Below are 15,805 nucleotides of genomic sequence, written 5' to 3'. Positions count from 1 at the left end.
TTGCAAGCACATCCAGTCCTCAGGGTTGACTTCCTGGGAACCACACCCAAGTTATGGGTAGAGTCAAATGTGTTGTCCTCCAAGAAACTGAGTAATGTTTTGATCCCTGAGGTATGTTAAGAACCTTATCCTAAAGAAGGATAAGAGCCTAAGAAGTTTCATTTGGGAAGACCAAAGGAAAACTGCCTTTTCAATTAAAAACATTTCAGACCGCTTACACTTTTCTTTCTGACATTTGCTTTTTATGAAAATTTTATGTACTACCATTCCATGACCACCAGTTGTATTCCTGGAAAGGGGTCTCCATCTAGACCCCAAGAGAGGGTTTTTGAATATCATGCAAGAAATAATTAAGGGCAAGTCCATACAGTAAAGTAAAAACAAATTTATTAAGAAAGTAAAAGAAGAAAATAATGGCTACTCCATAGGCAGAGTAGTGGTATGTGCTGCTTGATTGAGTGTACTTACAGTTATTTCTTGATGATATGCTAAAAAAGGGGTGGATTATTCAAGAGCTTTCCAGGGGGAAAGGGATGGAGACTTCCCAAAACTGCAGATCCTCCCCTTTTTAGACTACATAGGGTAGCTTCTGAGCATTGCCATGGCTCTTGTAAATTGTCATGGCATTGGCGGGAGTGCCTTTTAGCATGCTGATGCCTTATAATTAGCATCTAATGAGCAGTGAGGACAACCAGAGGTCACTTTCAGCATCATCTTGGTTTTGGTGGGTTTGGGCCGGCTTCTTTACTGCATGTTGTTTTATTAGCAGGGCGTTTGTGACCTGTGTCTTATGCAGACCTCCTATCTCATCCTGTCACTGAGAATGCCTAACCTCCTGGGAAAGCAGTCCAGTAGGTCTCAGTCTGATTTTACCCAGCCCCTATTCAAGATGGAGTTGCTCTGGTTCAAAGGCCTCTGACAGTTGGAGAACCATTACCTTTTGTTTTTGTCTCAATTTCTGAATAGCCATTGAATTTCAATGATATTTTTTTTTTCTTTTCTTTTTTTTTTTTTTTTTTGAGACGGAGTCTCGCTCTGTTGCCCAGGCTGGTGTGCAAGCTCCGCCTTCCGGGTTCACACCATTCTCCTGCCTCAGCCTCCCGAGTAGCTGGGACTACAGGTGCCCGCCACCTCGCCTGGCTAGTTTTTTGTATTTTTTAGTAGAGACGGGTTTTCACCGTGTTAGCCAGGATGGTCCCGATCTCCTGACCTCGTGATCCACCCGTCTCGGCCTCCCAAAGTGCTGAGATTACAGGCTTGAGCCACCGCGCCCGGCCCCTGCTATTGTTAATAAGGTAAATATATTGCAAAGTTGAATCAAATTGTTTTGTGTCTTACTTTTTGTTTATCAAATAAAAGATCACAAGCTTCAGATACAAAAAACTATTAAAATTTTTCATGTGCTCTGAAACACCTACTACTTCATTTTCCTGAGGACATTAATCTTTCTATTTATCATCTTAGCTTTTTCATATGTTCAGACCTTGGCATCTTATCACAAATTCATAAGAATACAATAAAAAAATGCTTGCTGGTTTGTGTGCTGTAGCAAACTGTTGCCGCCTCCCCAAAGTGGAACACATTTCAACAGTTCCACTTAAAATCATGTTTTCAATAATATCATTCGTTTGCTATTATCTTGCTTTTTTCTCAGTCTTCACAGTCGCATATGGAGATATTATTCCCACTGTTCATTAAGGTTCCTGCTGTGCTTGAAAGCTACTTCCTGACAGCTCACAGTCACTCCTATGAGAAGAATCTAGGGCTCCCAAACTCTAAAACACGCTCGCTTAAGAAGAAAAACGCTATGTGTTTCATTTCTACCATGTTCCAACATTCCTAACGCTGATTAAATATAGAAAGAAGACAAATGAACGAGTTTCATGATAACTTTTGATGCTAGTGCAGACCTCCCACTGGGTCACATTTTCTGCCTGACAGGTGGTCCATTCAGCTGAAATACCACTGAGCTGGTAAACTTAAGCAAGAGCATATGACCCACCTCTCAAACCTGGGGCTGAAAGCAGCAGGGGTTGGATACATACCTAATAATCTCACACTGAAAAATCTTCACTGCAGTGTATTTATTAACCTGCGCATCTGATCCTAGAAATTTCTATGGATGGTGAAGGCGGAGATAACAGATGAGTCTCTGTTCCCCACATTTTGTAGGAACATTTCTTATCTGTGTCTGAAAGACTTCCAGTGGGTTCTGATTATAAATTTAAGAAAACCACGTTTACATCAAGAAGTGCTGTTTGTAATCTTTCCTTAGATTGGAACCATTTTTAGTTTTCATTTCCTTTGAGATTGGATAACACATACATGCTAAGGCTTCTCATTAGAGGAGAAACACACAATTATTGGCAAATTTTCAAAGCATTAGAATAAGTGAGAATCTCTTCTTTGTAATAATTATGTATAACAATAATTATTGGTCTGGGACTTGTGTGATTAAGTAGATTTCATACCTAGATTCTTCTGTAAGTCAATACACCTGAGTGTTTTCAGTTACTAAATATTTCTACTTCCTTAATTCTTATCGACCCCACTTCCTTTAAATTGTATCTCCAAGTGTTTGAAGTTCTCCAGAGCTTATCTATTTTATCCTCTTTAAAATTCACAATACAAGCCGTGTCAAGGTGATTAACTGTGATAACCTATTTTGCATAAAGTTATTATAAGTGTACAAGAGCACAAAAACTTTCCAGAAATTCCCCCAAATTGTTAAGTTTCTAAATTAGAGCACATATGGCCCTCTTCAAGTGTTGAGTAATATCTGTTGTGAGTAAACCATTAGGGTTTAGGTAAGTTCTTGAAAAAGATACAATTTAATTATTTTTGAATAAAAAAGTATTTTCAGTACATGATAACAAAGAGACTCTGGAGAGAGACTTAATTTCATAGATTATAATTTAGTACATCGCATCCAAAGATCATCTATAATTTCACTTGTGCTAATACTTTCTAAAGTTGTGAAGGATTTGATGATACTGAGTCTAAAAGAAACCCCCTGATTTTCCAAAGAGCCCTCAGCTTTTGGTTACATGACAATTGTTTGAGGTTTCTGCTTTGTAAGTTTGTTTCTTAATGTTTTTATTTCTTATTGGTGAGGACCTCCAGGGATATATTAATTTGGTTTGTAAATCCTAGTTGACTGACTTCACAGATATTAGAAAGGAAAAAAATATTTTATCTTTAAGCACATTTTAAGCATAAAGCCAATATTTAGAAATGCTCACAAAAGAATGTTAAACAGGGTAACTGGAGGGACTACCAGACAATGACCAGCCATATGTTTATACTGTAATGTAAGTTTTCTGCATGGGGAGCCATAATAGCTTTGAATAGCAGCATATTCTTCTTGGATTGGGAAGCTAAACTTTCTCGGTAATAACTAGAATACTAATTAAGTCTTGATGACAACATGAGCCAAAGTAAAGGAAAACTTGTTTTTGCTTTAGTTGTAGACAAATACAAACAGACAAAGGTTTTTTTGGTCCTCTGTGTTTAGAACATTGCTAGTAATTTTTCAGGCGACAGCAGGGGATGTTTCCAAGTGCAAGCAGAAGAGAATGATTAGAAAATCAAGTCTGAAATTCTCTTATGTTGGTGCTTAATGAAGCGAGGGAAGTTGGTATTTTGTAAGGAAACCCTCTAGGTTTTTTTTTTTCCCCTTCTATCTATAGGGGCAAAGAAAAAGCTTCCCCTTTGCTTCAGAAGGTCCAATGAAAAATCAACTCACAAAAGGCAGATTAATAGGAGAAAAAGCATACACATGTATTTGATGATAGTTTTTCATGACACAGGAGCCTTCAGAATGAAGAACCCAACACCCCAATAAGGTGCAGAAACTTACATGCCATCTTCAGGTTAGAGAAAGACTAGGGACTCGGAACATGGCCCAAAACAGGTTAGGGTGATAAATCACATGGCAAGACAGGTTATGGGAGAGAGAGAAGAGGAGACTTGACTAGTAAAGGTAATCTTGTTATGTAGATAAAACCTCACAGGTCACAGCCCTCAGAAAGAATATACGGTAAGTGTTTTTGTTCGTTTGTTTGTTTTTTCCCAAACCTTTAAATCTGTAAGATTCTCAGTTCATCTTTCCTAGATCCAGACAAGGGAAGTCCTTGCTATATTATAGAAGATTCTCTACAGATGCAAAAGACAGTTTTACAGGGACCCTTCTATTTGCTGGCCCTCTGACAGCCATCACAAAATATGTCAAGGAAATATATTTTAGGGTAAAATATTTTGATTTCCTTCAGTTCCCTCTTTGAAACTTAAAAAAGTTTTACATACTAAAAGCCACACTGATAGATTTGAAGCTATAGGTTAGAGGTTATCTGATACAAATAGACAAAGGAGTTAAAAGACAAATTGGGATAAGCAGAAAAGAGCAAATTTAAATATATCATCCCATATCTTCTAGCTGTCTCTTGGTCCTGAGAACAGATCAGTTCAGTTAAACAACAGTGTGCCATTCCAGGAGGTGGCACTGCAAATAAATGGCCTAAGCCTCTATATATGATACAGGCAAACAGATCTTTGATAAGAGACATTTCTATGGAAATATAAGAAAACCAAAGGTTAATGTCTACAGTAATTTATAGACTAGCTCTTCCAGAATCTTCTAAGCATCTTCAAATTGCAGTGGCAATCTGACAGATTTTTCTTTTTATTTGTGAAAAGAAAATAAATCTCATGACCCCCAAATCACTAACCCAAAGGGACAAGTCAAGCTGGACACTGAATGAGGCAAACCTGGCTCACATTTTAATCCTAAATAAGATATCTACAAAGGTAAAAGAGCTACTTACTTTCCTTACATATTTCCCTCTAGAAAATTCCTTGTGGGTCCCAAAATCTTTACCCTGAAATAGTTCTGTTGAATTTTGCCCCGACGATGTAAACTGTTAGCTTAACTTCACAGGTGCAGGACAAAGAACAGAACTCTAAGTCATCCCTCTGCTCACCTGAGACAAATACATAACTGATTGCTTCCTCTGATGTAAAAATGCAGATTCACCAAGCTAGAAGAAGGCGTAAGTGAAGATTCCTCTATTCCTCTCTGACATATAAATTGTGTATTCATTGAAAGGCTGATCACAGACTCAAAAGAATGCAACTGTTTATCTCTTATCTATGCATACATTTTAAACATTTCTTCCTCTTTTCCTAAATATCTGCCCTTTCCTGGTTAAATATTGAAGTCCTCAAAATCATCTTGGGAGACAGGTACAGACGTGTCTCCTGGGCTTGCATTCTTAACCTTGGCAAAATAAACTTCCTAAATTGTTTGAGGCCTGATATGATTTGGCTGTGTCCCCACCCAAATCTCACCTTGAATTGTAATAATCCCCACGTGTCAAGGGCAGGGCCAGGTGGAGATAACTGAGTCATGGGACAGTTTCCCCTATACTGTTATCGTGGTAGTGAATAAGTCTCATGAGATCTGATGGTTTAGATCTGATGGTTTTATAGATGGGAGTTCCCCTATGCAAGCTTTCCTGACTGCCACCGTGCAAGACGTGTCTTTCTTCCTCTTGGCCTTCTGCCATGATTGAGAGGCCTCCCCAGCCATGTGGACCTGTGAATCCATTCAACCTCTTCCCATTATAAATCACCCAGTCTTGGGTATGTCTTTATTAGTGGCGTGAGAACAGACTAATGTAATAAATTGGTACTGGGTAGTGGGGCGTTGCTGTAAAGACACTCAAAAATATGTAAGTGACTTTGCAACTGGGTAACAGGCAGAAGTTAGAACAGTTTGGAGGGCTCAGAAAACAGGAAAATGTGGAAAAGCCTGAAAATTCCTGGCAACTTGTTGAATGGCTCTGACCAAAATGTGGATAGTGATATGGACAATAAAATCCAGGCTGAGGTGGTCTCAGATGGAGATGCGGAACTTGTTGGGAGCTGGAGTACACGTCACTCTTGCTATGTAAAGAGAGGGGTGATGTTGTGCCCCTTCCCTTTGACATACTTAAAAGTTTATGTAATAGTAGAAAATGTCCTTCTAAAAAAAGTTTTAATTTTCAAAAAGAAAGCATTAATAATCGATATTTAAGATATTTGAGTCATCTGGGTCAAATTAAAATAATGAATTAAAATTACTAAATGTCTGCTTTAAAATTTAAGGATGCATCTTTACCCATGTGTAACTGATTCTGCCAATTTGAATATATTTGACATTACAGCAAGTCAGTTGTTGGTGATACAATGTAATGAAAAATTTGATGTCTTTTTTTAAAAAAGCTATTTTAGCTTGAAATGCTGCCATTTGAGGGAGGGAAGAAGGAAGTACACAGAATTTGTTGTTAGCATGTACCAATATTTGGACCTGAATCCCGTGCATTTTTGTTTAATGCTGTTCCAATTGGAGGCATGAATGAGCTGGATGCATCATCTGAGGATGGCAGCTCCACAGGCATCCACCAGTTTGCTAAAAGGCTTTGTATGTGTTTATTTTTGCAATTGTATTTCTCAGTTTACAAATGCTTATCCAGCACCAGCGTTCTACAACTGGCAAGCAAAACTGAAGGCACATAGATAATATTTGAGTGTTCTAGTCATACTGATATAGTTTATTGGGAAATTAAAAACTGTAGATGAAAGTAGAATGGGGGAATCTGGTGATTTTTAAAGATTAATAAAATATACTTGAATAAAAATCAGCTGCTGCCTAATAGAGAATCACATGAGATAACTTTGAGAGATGGAGACTTACTATGTTATATGCACGCCATTTGTTATGGGAAAAGATGATGTCCACGTGTTAACAATGTCAATATGCAAATGAATGAAAATATAGCTTTTTTCTCTTGACCTTTGTCAGGCTTACACAGTCATGTCGAATTTTATTACTTGATCTACTTTTGAATCATATGTACTATGGTTTAGACATGGCCATAAGCCTAGGCAAATATTGAACGTTCATGCAGACAGACATCAGCAGTAATTCTATGTAGAGAAAAGTTAAGAAGCTTGTTGTCCATGGTGGAGATTTCCACAGGTTGGGAGAAAATTCCAGTGACGGAGCAAACTGATGCACCAGTTATGTAAGCAGAAACACATTCATGAAAATTGTGGTAGTATTGTCTTTTCTAGACACATACTCATAGGTCTCCTATTTCTTGTGTGTGCTGCATGTTGTGATATAATTATTTTTCTAAAATATATTAGCTGACTCTTGTTCTAGCCCTCCACATTCTGTTCTTATTTTTTCCCTCCCAACTTTATCCTTCAACATCAGTTCTATCATCTTTTTCTCCAAGAAATAACAAAAACAAACAAACAAAAATCCCTGATCGGATACATAGTCTCTTGAATTACCTGTATCTTACTCAGGCCATTTTCCTCACTGATAAATATTTCTTTCTTCTCTACCTCTCTATACTTATTTAAGCCTTACATAGACCATATCCCATGGAATTTTCTTTGAAAACTCTGGGCAAGACTGACTACTCTGTTCTCTGAATCCTCTCCTCCCCCCACCCTTTATTGTAGTGTGTGTGTGTGAGTGTGTGTCTGTGTGTAGTGTGTTAATGGCATCTTAGCATATTAATGTTCTATTACTCAGAATAAATCTCATATATTTAGTGGCTTAAAACAACACAAATTTATTAGTTTACAATGTTCTGAGTCAGAAGTTTAGGTGCAGAGTGGCTCAGCTGGTTCTCTGCTTAGAGTCTCTCAAGGCCAATATCAAGGTTTGACCAAGGCTGGATTCCTTTGCTGGAGGTTCTGGAAATAAATTTGCTCCCAAGTTCATGCAAGTCGTTCACAGAATTCAGATTCACGTGGTGGTCTTAAGGGTGAGGTCCTTGCTTTCTTGTTGATTGTCAGCTGACATCTTTTTCAGCTTTCTAGAGGCTCCTTGTACCTTGGCGAGTGGCCTTGTTCCTCCATCTTCAAAGTCATAACAGCAGGTAATGTCTTTTTCATGCTTTGAATCTCTCTGACTTCCCCTTCCACAGCATCTCTTCTGCCTCCAGCTATAGAATTTTCTCTGCTTTAAAAAAAGGTTCATGGAATTAGATTGGATTTAGCTGGATAATCCAGGATAATCTCTCTATTTTAAGAACCACAACCTTGACTACATCTACAAAATCCCCTATAATCGGCACCCAGAGTAGCATTTGATTGAACAACAAGGGGGTAAAACTCTTGGAGGACATCTTTAGGATGCAGCCCACAGTAGTCATACTACAGGGATCCTCATCTTTATTCCTTGACTTTTGCCACTGTGGTATCTTTTTGAGTTGACTTTCTTTATTTTTTGTTCAGTGTTCTTGGTAAAAATTAAATTGTTCCAAGAAACTCTTTAATGTGAATTTGAAAGACACAAGTTAGAGAAAGGTGACTCCCTCTGAAACCCCATGCACATCAGCTAGTAAGGTAGTAATTTTCCAGAAGCAAGTTCCAGCATTTATTTCCAGCTTCCTGAGTGTCAAGAAACAGTGAGGGTTGCATTGGTTTCTTGCTCTGACATAGTAATTCTTTGGATCATGGCTTCAACTGCCTAACCTTTAGTTTCTTGTGGTCCAAGATAACAGGGTAGTGGTGGTGGCTGTAGACCTCAGTGAAACTGCTCCAACAGTGGTCTCAGAGGAAGTAGCTCCATGATGAGCCAGTTCTCTACTCTTTTGGTTTTCTAAGAGACTTGGGCTAGAAGATGCTTCTTTATACTTTACAGGATTTTGTAAGAACCTATTCCACTATATTCCTCTTTATGTTTAAACTACCTAGAATAACAAGTTTATTTCCTCCACTGAACTCTGCCTGACACATTATTTGAAACCAGAAATGAGTGCAACAGAGCAGACTTAGAAATATGTGGTTTTGGCCTAGTGGTCACGTAACAGCTATAGAGAATCTGATGCTACAGGTTGAGACCTTGTGAGACCTTAGACAAACATTTGTTAAAATTGTCATCTACAGCTACATGGAAGGAAAATGCTCTACAGTGCCTTCGAGGGAAATGGCTACAGTGCTTGTAGCTTTGAGATGAGAGCAATTATATTGATATATCTTACCTGTTCCTGGTTGTTTTAACAAAGAACAGATGGACCTGGGTAAGAACTTTCCTGTGTGTAAACAGAAAAAGAAAGACATAGAAAGATCCAGAAATTTGAGGCTCCACAAAACTAAAAAGTCTGGCTGCTTCTGTATCCCAAGAATCAAGCTTTAAGGAAAAAGAATGAAGACAGTAAATACAATGGTGTTTCCATAATTGTTAAGTCCAGAAAAGAAGTTTACCCATGGTTATTGACACACAGAACCAACTGCAAGCAAATAGACTAAATACCTATTACATTTTGAGATCATTATATGTTATCAAAGAAACCACATTTCTGGGCTGAAAAATCTATTTTTTCAGTCCCAAAAGCAATCTTTAAGTTTCTAGTCATGAGCAAGCAGAAAGTGGATGGCAAAATTGAAGTCCCCAGGGAGAATTTACTTTCCAACGTGTAATTCATACATATCCCCAAGGGATTTAGGAGAAGAAATAGCCTCCAAGATGCGAAAGTAGGGAGAGTCATGTACTGCATAACAATATTTGGGCCAATGACAGGCCTCCATATACAATAGTGGTTCCATAAGATTATAATGGATTTGCCCTATTATAATGGAGCTACCTATATAGGTATATCAATTTTTATTTTGTATATTGTAATTTTACTGTACCTTTTCTAAGGGTATCTATGTTTAGATAGATAGTTACCATTGTGCTACAATTGTCTACAGCGTTCACTACAGTAACATGCTGTTCAGTTTTGTAGCCTGGGAGCAGTATGCTATGCCAAATAGCTTAGGTGTGTATCAGGCTATATCCTAAGGTTTGTGTGAATATATTCTACGATGTTTACACAATAAGGAAATCACGTAACTATGCATTTCTCAGAATGTATTCTCTTTGCTAAGCAATACATGATTGTAATGGAAAAGAAATTTTCCTAGAATGCTGAAGCAAGGTCTATATGAGGAACCCGTTTCACTTTCAGGAAAGTTGTGCAATTCTAGCTCGCCAGAATCTTTTTTCACTAGATACCAATTATCTTGAAGGTTTTTAACCCCTTCTTTTTTGAATGTCTAATTATTTTTATCTATTGCCTATTTTCCTACATCTCTTTCATATAAATAATTTATTCTGATAATACACAAACTGAAGTATTTTAAAATTATCTTGGCGTAGGAAAATTCCATGTTTCATAAAGAACAATGAACATGATCAGCATTATGTCTGCTATTTCTTTGCTTTAGAAACACTGTGATTTCATACTCAGTTGAATAATTTATGTAGGAGTTAAATTATCCATTTCCTAATGTAACCAATTTAGTGTTGTGAATACATTTTAACAAATGCCGTGAATTATTCTATAATTTTTATATTTTCAAATTTCTGTGGTTTGTGAAAGTCATGCAAAATGTTACCTCTTTATCCCCTAAATAATTGAGAAATCGTGATAAAGAGATCTTGCCTTTAGGTGAATCTAACATCATGTGAATGACACAGAATTTGTATCCATTTGCATATTAAGGAATACTGTCATGATTACTTGATGGTTTTCACAGTTAATTTTTGTTACAAGCTAAGATAATCAGAATGCAGTCTTTGATGCATTAAGAGTAAACTAATACCATGATATAGACTACTTTTAGAAACATGATGAATAAATAAATTTTTATTATGATGATGCATTACTCACATCTTCTCTAAAATATCCTTTAAAACTGTTTTTGGAGTTTATAATTATACATATAATTGATATATAATTGTTATATATTATTGTATCATCATATTATCTATCATACTCAAATATATGATGTAAAATTATTACAAATTCTTAAAAACCTATAATTAATAAAAATAAAACTAATAAAAACAAAAAGTAATAATTTATAATTAAAAGTAATTCTAAAAATAAATCTATAATTTATTGAAAACCTACAAAGTTCTAGACATTGTTAGGCATATTTAATGCTACTTATTATTAAGAATCTAGAATTAAATGCTGATAACTAAGTATTGATCTAATATTTCAAATAACATAATTTTACTTAATTTAATTTCTGCTGATACCACATATCTTTAAAATGAAACAAACATAAAGGAGAGTAAATAGGAATGAGAAATTATTAGAGAAAACAAGGATCTTTAACCAAAGACAAAGGATAATCTGAGTTTACGTTTCTCTGTAAGATTTCCATAGACAGATAGATAGATAGATACATAGATCTGGATCTTGATCAGTTTGTTTTCAATTTGCAATTACGGACATTTTTGAACTATACAAAAGCCAAGAAAATTTTACTATAGACCCTTGAGAGTTACAAAAATTGTCAACATTTCATGAATTATGATTCATCTATCTCCTCCAATTTTCCCCATAGCTGGAAAAAAATCCAAGCCATCTTGACCAGATTACTAAGCCAAATTTAGTGAAGTAATATTTTATAGATGGAATTAGTTATTTATGTTTTCACATACACATCTCACCAAAAGTTTGAGAAGAATTTTCTTAAAAGGTTATTTGCCCTTAAAATTTATATTGTGTTCTTCTTTCTCATTAGTCATTGTATAATTAAATAAAGCCAGTATCCTCCCTTCTTCAATGTTTACTTTTGAATATTTACTTCTTATTTCTGTGAAATGCATTTGAATCAGGAAGAGAACTCACATTTTATCACCAATTCTTTGTCTGTAGAACCCTAAGAGGGACATTCCATTTAAATTAAAGGCATCCTACTCACTTCTTAGGGCTTGGAGTTTTCTCACTTGGGTGGGGTCAATAGATCCTAAGGAAAAGGACTGATTATAAACCTAAAATACAACTTTACTTTTGGTTTACATCTTAAGTTATAGATGTTACTTGGGCTCATATAGTTAGTAGAATCATTCATTCATTAACTCCAAAATATTTATTGAATTCCTGCTATGTTTCATACATTATGTCATGTAATGGATATATATCTATAAATAGCATATTTGCTAATTGATTCCTTCAACAAGCACTGAGACACAGTGGTGAACAAGGCTCTGATACTGTCCTAGAACAAATGGAACCACAGCTAGGAGAATAAATTAGGTACTGCATTAAAGTTAGGAACACAGTGCTGTGGGAACACAAAAAGGGCTAACAGTGTTATAAGGCAGAGGGAGTGGAGGAGGCGGTAATGTGTAAGAAGAGTTTTAAAGAAGAAATAATAAAGGATCTATGTGGTTTGAGAGGCAGAGAAGATTGTGTGGGAGACGGACATTCAATAAAGAGAAACTAGAAAAAAATAAAGCATCAGTGTGAATAAACTATTTGGAGTAATGAAGAAACTAGAATTAAATGCTGAGGAAGTTAGAGAAACTAGAAAAAAATAAGGCATTAATGTGAATAAACTATCTGGAGTAATGAAGACTCTGGGATTAAATGCTAAGGAAGTTAGGCTTCAATGTATAGGAAAACATTTTAAGAAAAGAAATTACATGATCAACTATAATTAATTTAACCAGAGTTCCTGTACCATGGAATTGAAACTAAGATAGCTACATTAAAAGTTTGTATCATTTACTGAGCCAGCTGACTAAATTAAACACAGGGTGAAAAGCCACATAGATTCTACTATAATTTAGCTTGATTTTCCCATGTTGTTATTTTTGAAGTCTGTGACCACAGCTAAAATCCCCAAAGGGAGGGCAGTCATTTTCCTTTTTTCTCCTTGAATTTCTGCTCAATTCAGGTTTATTCTTCAGTGAGAGTAAAGAATTGCTGGTCGGCATCCTGCAGCCCTGGGCACAGCTGGCACCTGCAATGCTTTGGTGCGTGCCGGAGAGCCATGCAGAGAATGAATACAGGGGCCTTGGACGTGATTTCTCTACTCCCTAGAGAAGTCTCTACTCTGTACAGTGGCAGGGGGCTCAAAAAGAAGATGAAGGACAGTCATTTCCATGCACACAGAAACCTTTAGCAAGGGTTCCATTCCAATGTTTAGGCTAGTCTAATGTCTGATTTCTTGGGTGAAATGATCAGGTCGATTTTTTTTTCTATAATTACTATCTTGACTATAGTATTAGCTGCAAGGATTGCATTTGTATTACTCCCCTTAGGAAAGTCTGTGGATTAATTTACTGATGGTTCTTTAGAGAGGGGGAAAAATCACTATGCATTCAGGAGTGTGGTTTATAAATGCACCAGTGTAACTCATTGCTCTAGAGATTCCCCTGTGAGGAAGAAATTTCATTTGGGTGCAATTTTGTCGAAGCTCTAGGAACTGCTTACAACTTTTGACATGTGAGACATCACAGCTTTGGGAAAAAGCTGATTACCAAGTCATATTTGTTATGGTTTTCCAGGTGGCTGGGTATTTCTAAATCACCCTGCCTCAAATACAGCTGTACTCACACTGTTTCTTAAGAAGACTGAGTCTATGCAGCAGCAAGCAAAGTATTGTTGCCAGTTATGCAGATACTTTAAGAGCCACAATGAGGAGAATCAGACAGGCAGCGGAGTGCAGAGATTCCATGCAGATTACATATGATCTGACCCTCCTTGGACCAGTCATTTTTAAGCATTTTAAGGATTTTACTAAATTTTTAGAATTCAATTTGCATAACCTGTAATGTGGGGTCCTCCCTCATAAGTGCCATTCGAAACTGCTTGAAGCTTTTTAGTGTACGTACAGCATTTGGCCTAGGATCGGTCACATAATTATCTGTAAATGATTGAAAGCTTTTATTGATATATTTCATAAACCTAAATAGATTTTAGATCTGGCATGAAATCTGCTTATGTATGTTGAGGAAATAATAAGTTTATGAGATATTTAAAGACCTATTCACTTCCTGTTTTCTCTGTAAAGCCAGCTTCCATTTATTTGCATTCACCACTTTTCAGAAAAGAGGTATAGCATATCTGGGGTCTATATGGAGAATCAATGGATTCCACTCACTGGTCTTTTCACATACAAATCTTTCAAGAGTAGAAAATTTTTGTTTACTTCTTTTGCTCAAAATGCAGTTGACAATTAGTTTTATTTCCTTTAATAAATGGAGAGGCAGATTACTAAAATTTTAGCAAAGAAATGGACCAATTTTAATTCATTAAAAGAAGTAAGGGATTCATTGGAAAAATGCCTTACATCCCATTGCAAAACATTCATTAAATTGCTGTCATTACTATTAATTTTTAAAAACATTTTGACATATACCACATGTCTGGAACTTGACTTTATCAACAAGACTAGTGATGATTTACATTTATCAGTGCCTTGCTTAATCAATGAATTTATAACTAGAGAGTTTAGATTTGCTTTTGTAAACCTGTAAATCTGTATGAGTGTTTAAGTGTTGAGCATAAAATACAATAAAGTAGTTGGCAAGAATTTAGCTGGTTTCGATTTCAACAACCACTTATTTGTTTCCACTTGGAATTGTACTGTATCATACTGAATGCTATTGATCAAGTTAGTTGGGTGATGGGCATAAGTGTCTTTAAATATCTCATACCTAGCACTGCTTGATGCTAGATCATTCATCCCTGTGCACAGAGCATGATTGTCTGGGATTATTGCTGCTTTTGTGAGTGACAGACAATACTGTACTTAAATGAATAGAAGTGTTCGAGGGAAATTACCAGAATTTTTTCTCAGAAAATCTGAGGGGTCACTACCAAAATTACTGATCGGTTTGAAGAAGAAATAAGTAAATGATTATGGAAATCTTGATTATATATTATAAATGCTATTTCAGAATTGGAATGTAATGCAAATCTTTATATATGTATAAATGCTATTTCAGAATTGGAATGTAATGCAAATCTTTATATATGTATATATTTTAGTTGGTTATTACTAAAGACATAAAACATATATCTATATACACACACACACTATACACACACATATATAAAGAGCAAAATGAAGGCTCTAAATTATACACAAAAGAAATGATATGTCTCCAAATAAATAATAACCTTATTTATATGAAGTATTTAATATCCAAATATTATATTTTCACTAAATCATAATATGTAGTCCATTAATATTTTTAAAATTTAGAGAATATAATCATCAATCTGTTTTATTTTTTAAGAAAATCTCTCAGAGCATAAATCCTCATTTACAACATGGAAATCATCATACCCACCTCATAGGATTCTCGCAAGTGTTAAAGGGTAAAACACATATCAGGTGCATGAGAGATGGGCGTAGAGAGTGTTTTTTCTTTCTTCATTACTACTGCCACATTCTTTCACTGAAAAACTAGGATTTATAATTTTTCATTCTTTCCTCGCCAACCCAAACACTGTCAAGAAACAAAAAGGAAAACACACAAAAGTGATGCAGTGGGTGATTAAAATTCAATAGGCAGGTAAAGAAATGCAAATAAGATACAATTGGACTTCCTCCTGAGTCTATGGCCTTCCCAGTTGGAAACATTTCCATGAAGGTACTTCAGTTCTATACCAAAAAAAAAAAAAAAGTAGGAAAAATAATTACATTCAATTTAAAGAATAACTAGAAAAGCATCAATGAGACTGAATCTGATTCAATGCTAGACTCTTTCTGACCTCCAAATGAGTTTTCACATTGAGCTTTACTTTTAAGAATCTGTCTTCCCTCATCTGGTGATGATTTGAAATAAAATGTGGGAATATTTTAAGACTGCCCTGCTACTTTTTCAACAGAGAAAGATTGAGGAAGAAATAGACCAAGGTAGTCATTTGAAAGGCTGGAGGGCATCAATAGTTATTTGTTCTGGTAATTAAATGATTTTAATCTTTCTTTGAATAAAGCACCATAGAGGCTA

General features: G+C 35.8%; 1 long non-coding RNA gene across 1 annotated transcript; it reads right to left on the bottom strand.

Moving 5' to 3' along the window:
- Positions 1 to 5,393: 5,393 nt before the first annotated feature.
- LOC108586489 lies at positions 5,394 to 15,461 on the bottom strand. Its single transcript, XR_002522466.2, has 3 exons — positions 11,630 to 15,461; positions 9,042 to 9,190; positions 5,394 to 8,017 (listed from the first exon to the last, which is right to left on the bottom strand). It is a non-coding gene; the product is annotated as an uncharacterized LOC108586489 (long non-coding RNA).
- Positions 15,462 to 15,805: the final 344 nt, after the last annotated feature.

Source organism: Papio anubis, chromosome 5 (genome assembly GCF_008728515.1).
Source record: "Papio anubis isolate 15944 chromosome 5, Panubis1.0, whole genome shotgun sequence".
Lineage (NCBI taxonomy): Eukaryota > Metazoa > Chordata > Mammalia > Primates > Cercopithecidae > Papio > Papio anubis.
This window is presented reverse-complemented; position numbering and strand designations above follow the sequence as displayed.